Genomic DNA, 8383 nt, shown 5'->3' with positions numbered 1-8383 from the left:
ATATATATATATATATATATATATATAAATATATAAAATGAAAACATGTCATATTCATATTTGCATGCACCACTTTAATGCAAGGGTTACTAAAATAAAAAGCATTAAAAAAGATATGTTGCAGATTCTTTCATAACGTTCAATAAGCTTTTTATTTACACATTTATATGTATGATATACACATTTAGACAATGGAATGTTGTTAATAAATGGTCATCACTTACAGAGGGTTTTAGTTTCTGTTAAAATGTTCTCTTTTCATGTAATTTATTACTGGCATCTGTGCTAAATTACCATACATTCACACATGAGTTGACAACATTTTGCCTTGGTCTAAGTTGCATCACCACAATAAGTTCTTGTGTGTGTTTTAGCATGTGATTTTCTGACATTATTTCAAGGGACAGTGCACATATTCAACTAAGTGAGCTCAGATGAATTACATGGATAATTCATGTATAGCATCGATTAAAAATACGATGGTTATTTCTACTAAGTATTCTCACAGGACCAGAGACTTTCTTCATCAAGTAATGTGGAATTACACACATTTTAAGCCCTACATGAACAAAAAAAAACTTGTTTCAAGCCTAAAGGTGACAATGTACTACAAGCTACCAATTTTATTTTCAAAATCTGGAAGATTTCCTCCCACTGATAAAACTATGGCAACAACACCTCTGACTGACTTACTGCTCAAGAGACCTGTGAAGCCAACTTGATGACTCATTAAACATGCGTGTTAGACCTAAACTGTTGAAATTCTGCCTCAAACATCTTAAAGGGGTCATATGATGTTGCTAAAAAGATGGTGTAATGAAATGTGTTTATGCGGTTTAAGGTTTAAAAAACACATTATTTTCCACATACTGTACATTATTGTTTCTCCTCTATGCCCTGCCTTTCTGAAACACTTCGATTTTTACAAAGTTCATCGCTCTGAAAAGCAAGGTGTGCTGTGATTGGCCAGCTATCCAGTGCATTATGATTGGCCGAATACCTCAAGCGTGAGACGGAAATGTTACGCCCCTACCATACTGTGATGATGCCCTGTCAGGCCGGAGCGATGATTCAAAAACATGAAAACCCATTATAAACGAGGCATTTGTTGCATCCAGTGGGGACATAAGGCCGGAGGGCTAGAGTGAGGAGTGAGGAACGGCCGGAGGGCTAGAGTGAGGAGTGAGGAACGGCCGGAGGGCTAGAGTGAGGAGTGAGGAGTGAGGAACGGCCGGAGGGCTAGAGTGAGGAACGGCCGGAGGGCTAGAGTGAGCAGAGGCCGGGGGCTAGAGTGAGGAACGGCCGGAGGGCTAGAGTGAGCAGAGGCGGCGGGCTTGAGAATGACGTGGCTGGCGGATTCGAGGAAGGAGCGTCCGGAGGGCTTGCAGCAACCACATGTGACGACCCCGGGCTGGACTCCGCTTCGTCCACGGTGAAAGCCGATCTGGCGATCCACAGCACGAAGTTGATGTATTTCCTCAGCGACCAGCACTGATCAGCTCCAGGCATGACGAAGCAGATATCATCCTCTTTTGGAAGGTCAAACAAAGTAGTTTCGCTTTCACAACGAAACACAGCGCCTTCACGACATGGCGGCGGCGGAAACAACAATACTACAGCGAGAATAAAAGTTACGCCTTCTTTCTTTGCGTGAACATTTGGGCGCCGTTATGCAATTCTTCCCACATCGTGACATAGATAGAACGAGCCGTTTTAGGTAGGCGTGGCTGACTCTTAACTTTTATAAAGAATATCTCTTTGGATTTGAGACTTTAGTCTTTGCAACTTTACAGATCTTCTTTATGCACCGAGAGCTTGTAACACTCCAAAGAGAAAGGAAAACTTGAAATCGCATCATATGACCCCTTTAACATCTTTGACAAATTAGCAGTCATTACCCATGCAGTTAAGTTTTAAAACGTAATTAATTTGGACACAATTAAACATGAAAAAGTTACACCACCTAGATTTTTTAATTAAAAAACTTGAAGAGGTTCATTCAAGTCATTGTCTGCATGATATTTGTTTACCTGAAGGGTAATTTACCTAATCCCCCAATTTACCTAAGTTCACCCTATACATCAAATGCCCTGCACATGTCTTGACTTGTCTTTGTGGGTTTATAAAGCTTTATTTATACATTTACTGTAGCATCCTGGCTATAAAGTACCTGTGTTTTTTGATCATTTTAGCTACAACGTTTTAACTTTAAAACTAGAAAATCCAGAGTACACAGTCTCTCAGTCACGCTGAGCAAGACACGTCCCTGTCATTTATCCCTCAAACACTGCTTCATTTGCCCTCTCCATATGCTGAACAATCTGCCTGTGTGGAAATAAAACACAAAGATTGCTGCTTAAATGATAAATGCTTAAAAAAGGAATGAGCAAAGTGTAAGATATAAGGAGAAAGATTAAGTGTTGAATGAGTCAAGCGGGTAACAGGTGACAGAGAACAGATCCCGGTGGAGTATTAACATTGAATAAGGTGTCTAAAGACCTACTGCTGCTTCTCTTAATGTGCTGCTTGATCTCCTACAGCTCCTGGCAGTTGCTGCATTCTGCGATAAAATATGACTCAGATGACCTCAATCTTTATTCATGCTCTAAGATAATCTCAGCAGCTATTTAAAACAGTTTAAAATAAAACTGAAGGTACCTCATTCTGTCTGTGTAGTTTGTTTCTCCCATTACTTGTTAAAACAGACATAAAAGTGCCGTGACCCCCTAAATCAAGGTCAAATATTCACATAAATTTTGACACAATATCAAACACATCTCATTATGTATTTAGTATGTAAGAGTGTGAAAAAAGCAATAAGACACTTGAGGCGGTGTTATATTGTGAATAAAGTCACTGCGTTCTGTGTTTAGATGCGATTACGTTCATTATAACACAACCTCCCACACATTATTACATAATAATATAATATTTATATCTGATTTGTGTTTTTTTTTCTTCTTTTTTTTCTGCTGGAGTAGCTGTTTTGCTTCAGATTTACTACAGAAATATTTGTGATTTATACACTGTGTGTGATCTTTTATTTCCTAATATTTTTCGTTTTATTTTTGTACAATTGATTTTTGATTTTTGATTTCACTGCCAATCTGCCCCATATTCACACAGCAAGGAGCTTTAGTCTTTTGTTGCTTTAGCTTCCTTTAGGCATTCTGAATGAGCGGTAAGTCAACAGAGGTTTAAAGAAGCTCTTTTTCTTGTTTCAGCAGGAGCTGAGAGTGCAGCAGATGCCGAGGGCTGAAGTCTGAATGCATGGCTTTTGTGAGAGACTCTAATCTGCACACGTGACACAGCTCTTCTCATCTTTGCATTAACTGTCATGAGAGTGCGCCCGGAGCAATAATGCCAGTCTTCAGTGAAATGCAAATGCAAAAAGACGCAAGCTCTGGACATGATGGAGAGATGACTACTGCTTGGATGATGGCCGCTTCCTATTTATGTACATCCTATTTAAAAGCTTCCAGTGCATTTGATGACAGTGATGGTTGTATGTATGTTTATCTGCTCATCCAGCGTTGAGATTCTGCATGTTCTTGACTCATATAAAGGTTTTGTCCGCAGGCCTTTGCTAATATAAAAGCACACAACAGCAGCTAATGTGGCAGCATAATTGGCCTCTAGCCGCATCACAATTTCATGCACTAGATAGTAGATACAACTTTTTCTTATCGCATGCATCTTATTCAGCAACCCCAAACACAATAACTACACTATTAAAATAATATTTTAAGTCATTTTAATGGAAAAGATTGCAAAGATGCTACAGTAAAAAGGTTCTGACTGGTTAATAATTTATCTTATACTTAAAATATACTATAAAAATACATCATACTATCAAGACATGTGCATGTAATCATATTTTAAAATGGTGTAAAAAAAAAAATTTCACAAGTAAAAAGCATATTTTACTTATGAAAGCATGTTAACTCCTCTGACTAAAAAATAAAAAAGATAATTATGAGAAACTTTACAATAACCTTCTCAATGCAATACAATATTTATTTATAAAGCACATTTAAAAACAACATGGTTGACCAAAGTGCTGTAAAAAAAAATATATAAATAAATAAAACTACAAGAATTTACAAAATAAAACTACAAGAAATACGGGAAACAATATTTCTTGTAATTTTATTTCCAATAGTAAAACAATGATCAAACCAGTGGTCAAGGAATATTAAAAGCCAGAGAAAATAAGCATGTCTTTAAAGCAAACTTGAAAACAAAATCGATAGAAGAAAAACAGAACCTTTGATATTTTTTTGTGAAATTGTAATTTCATGATATTTATTTATTTATTTATATGCTGAAGTGGAATCAGGCTTTCATAATTTATTATGATTTACAGTAAACATCATAAACTATTTCTGAGACTATAATAATAAAAAACAGAAGTTTGTGTGCTTGCATATAAGTGTACCTTAAATTACTTTTTTTCAGAACAAACATATTAACATAATTATTCATTTTGACAGGATATGCTTTTAAAAATGATTTTAGATTATATTTTATTAATTATTTGAAGAGATATGCTTTCTACCACATCTACTTAAATTGTTTGTGTTATTTGCACAAAATTTCATATTTTCATATTGCATTTATTGTTAAACGTAGTGTGTGTGTTTGTGTCTGCACAGGGACAAATGCCACATTCATACAGTATGCAGTGTCTTGGTGCTTACACGGAGCTCTTGGGAGATTTTGTTTGCGAGGAACGAGGGAAATGGTAACCATAACAACAGGTAACCACTAACAACCAGCGTTCATCATGTTGAGCACCCTGGTGAGCACCTCTAATTGCAGTGGAAGAATTCAATTGTTCAGATCAGCCGGCTGGAGATGGTGATATCCACAATAACAAGAACACAGCTGCCTTCCTATTCATGAGACATGAGCCCAAACTCGTCCTACAATTTTACTTGCCATTAGTTTGTTAAAAAATAACAACTTGACTCTGATGTCCAACTTTATCCACATATATTCATTATACTTGTGTAGGGCAATATCTAGACCACTATATAACCTATCTCAACTGCTTGATTGCTTGTATCGTAATAAATTGTAAGCTACATAAATGTGAACTATATTATCACCCAGGCATGAAGATATTAAGAAATTATAAACATTAACATCATGATTATCTGTAAAGCTGATTTGAAACAATGTGTACTTTGAAAAGAGCTTTACAAATAAATTTGACTTGACTACAGTGTTTTTAACACAAATTCACCATTTATTTTGACTTACTATTTATTTGTACAATATTATGACATTACATTATCCCTCAAATACTCTAATCTTTAGACCATAACTCAATACTTCATATAGAATAAATTGTATATTAAATCTTGTTATTTATATTATGCAGAGCCGATCCTCCCTATGCGCAAAATACACAAGCTGCGTAGGGCCCCCAAAACACCAGGGGGCCCCCTTGCTCTCAAAGATGATTTAATTTTAGTTTAGTTTTTGAATTTGGCCAGTGGTCATGAAAACATTTAATTTCTTTTAATGCGGTGCGCTGTCGCCATTTCTATGTAAGAATCAGTTAAATCATGTAATGTGAATGTCGTACAGTCTTGCTCGAGACTAAAAAAACGAGCTGAAAGCGTACCGAGCCGCGGAATAGACACTGTTTCTCAAGCACTTTCCGAGAGCGCGATTCGAGACGGAGTGAAACACGGACAAATGCGTTTCATTCATTCGTTCATAACCACTCATACCCCACTTCAATCAGTCTCATCTCCCATTCCCTTTAAGAGCCAGTTGCGCTCGTGCCATGGCGCATTTGCTATTTACACGGCGGAATTTGCAAGAGCAAAGACAGAACGTGTCTCCAGAGATGAAACGAGCAAATAGGTAGCCTAATTCTGATACATGCAATGACTATCCATTATGACATGTAGGCATTTTTATATCTATGTAGCCTACACAATAATTTTTACATTGCAATCCTTTAATTTTTAATATTTGGCATGTTTGTGTGCTGCTGTGCGTCCCTGTGTGTGTAATAAGCAGAGTGTACGTGCGCTGTGGACACGCCTATACTAACGCGCTCTTTAAATAACAAAAAATAACTACTGCGGATCAGAGCCGATCCTAGACTTCTGGGGCCCCTACGCAAAACTGTGTCGGCCGGGGTGGTGGAGTGGGGTATGTGTGGTTATGAACGAATGAATGAAACGCATTTGTTTGTGTTTCACTCCGTCTCGAATCGCGCTCGCGGAAAGCGCTTGAGAATCAGTGGGCCCTAACATACACCCGGCGCAATGCAGTGTTTTTTGCTAGTTCAGCCCGACACAGTTGTAATTTTCATGTCCTGTGCCACGTTGTTTAAATAGGAAATGCATTTGCGCCCATTTGTGCGCCCATGGGCGTGTGCCATGCTGGTCTAAAAACTGAAATGCAACTGAAATAGACTGCGCCATTGACCAACAAAAACCTGGTCTAAAGTCAATGGCGCAGTCTATTTCAGTTGCCTCAAAATAGCAACGTGCCAGCAATGCGCCTGAACACACCTCGTTTTTAGACCAGCATGGCGCACGCCCATGGGCGCACAAATGCATTTCCTATTTAAACAACGTGGCACAGGGCGTGAAAATGACAACTGTGTCGGGCTGAAACTAGCAAAAACACCGCATTGCGCTGGGTGTATGTTAGGGCCCACTGATTCTCAAGCGCTTTCCGCGAGCGCGATTCGAGACGGAGTGAAACACGAACAAATGCGTTTCATTCATTCATTCATAACCACTCATACCCCCCTCCACAACCCCCATTGTCATTTTAGCAGTTTAGTTTTAATAAATGGATTGACTTCTGAAATTTACATTATGTTTTAAATAATACAATGAAGCATTTTATCTCAAAAGATCAACGGAAATGAGTTTCCTCATGGCATGAGTCCTTTAAAACACTATTATCTGAAGCCCTTTCAGTGCACTGAGTCAAGACAGAAATTGGAAAGAAAAAAGTCTAGAAGTACCTGCAGGGAACAGAAGAGCGGATGACTAACACTGATCATCATGCACTCAGAGCAAACAGAGAGACCCCGTGGCATCTGTACGCTGAGAGAGAGAGAGTTAGCCGGTGAGGGCTGGTTTGAATGCACTGCTATGAAGGTAAAGCGTCCTGACAGCAGATGTGATCTGATGTAAGGGCATACACCAACAAAACACAGCATCATTCTTAATACTCACAACACAAAAATATATGTTCAAAAATCATTTCTAACTATATAGTATATCTGTAGCATCACCTTAAACCTTTTTTTTTAAAGGGGTCATATGATGCGATTTCAAGTTTTCCTTTCTCTTTGGAGTGTTACAAGCTGATTGTGCATAGATAAGATCCCTGAAGTTGCAAAGACTAAAGTCTCAAAACCAAAGAGATATTCATTATCAATGTTAAGACTCTGCCACGCCCCCCTAAAATGGCTCGTTCTAACACGCCCCCACAAATCTACCTCACTATGTGGCAATATTAGCATAATGCGCCCAAATGTGCATGCAAAGAAAGAAGGCGTGGTTTCAGTAACCGCAGTTAGTGTTGATGCAGCATGTCAAGGAGACGCTGTGTGTTTTTAGGTGAAAGCAAAAGCATTTTATTTGGCCTTCCGGAAGTAGATGCATTTAGGAATCTTTAAGATTACTTACAACAGAACAGCAATGCATTTTATGGACAACCGTTTCGTGAACCTAGGAGAGGAGGTAATTCTGACTTTGCTATGACAATCTGGCGCTTCTGAATCAGCTACAGTTTTGTTATTAGTTTAAGTATTTGCTATTGACTGTTCAAATGGGGAGTTTTGCGCATCGTGTGTGTGTGAGAGCGAGAGAGAGAGAGAGAGAGAGAGAGAGCGTGCGTGCGTGCGCGCGTGAGAGAGAGAGAGCGCGAGAGAGAGCGAGAGAGAGAGAGAGAGATTGCACTGACCCAGTGCAATCACAATGCACTGGGTCAGCTGGCCAATAAGAGCAGACTGCGCTTGTCGGAAGGAGGGACTTTGTAGAAAACGAAGAGTTTGAGAGAGAGGCGGGGCATAGAGCACCAACAATAATGTACAGTATTTGAAAAATAATATGTTTTTTGAACATTAAAGCATGTCAACATATTTTGTTACACCAAATACACCAAATAATTATCTTTAAAAAAGCATCGTATGACCCCTTTAACATTTGCCACACAATGTAAAATGTCCAACGATGACATGTCTTTTTAAATTACCTTTTGATTCATTATTTTAAGCCTCTTAAGATGTATTTTTAAAAAAAAATGTATTCTTGCTTTCTTTTAATATTTATTCACTCTAATATATGATGATTAATATTGTTGTTGCTATTATTATTATTATTATTATTCATTGTTTTAA

This window comes from Sinocyclocheilus grahami, unplaced genomic scaffold, assembly GCF_001515645.1.
Source record: "Sinocyclocheilus grahami isolate Dianchi unplaced genomic scaffold, SAMN03320097.WGS_v1.1 scaffold809.1, whole genome shotgun sequence".
NCBI classification, from domain to species: Eukaryota; Metazoa; Chordata; class Actinopteri; order Cypriniformes; family Cyprinidae; genus Sinocyclocheilus; species Sinocyclocheilus grahami.
Note: the sequence above shows the minus strand (reverse complement) of the source record.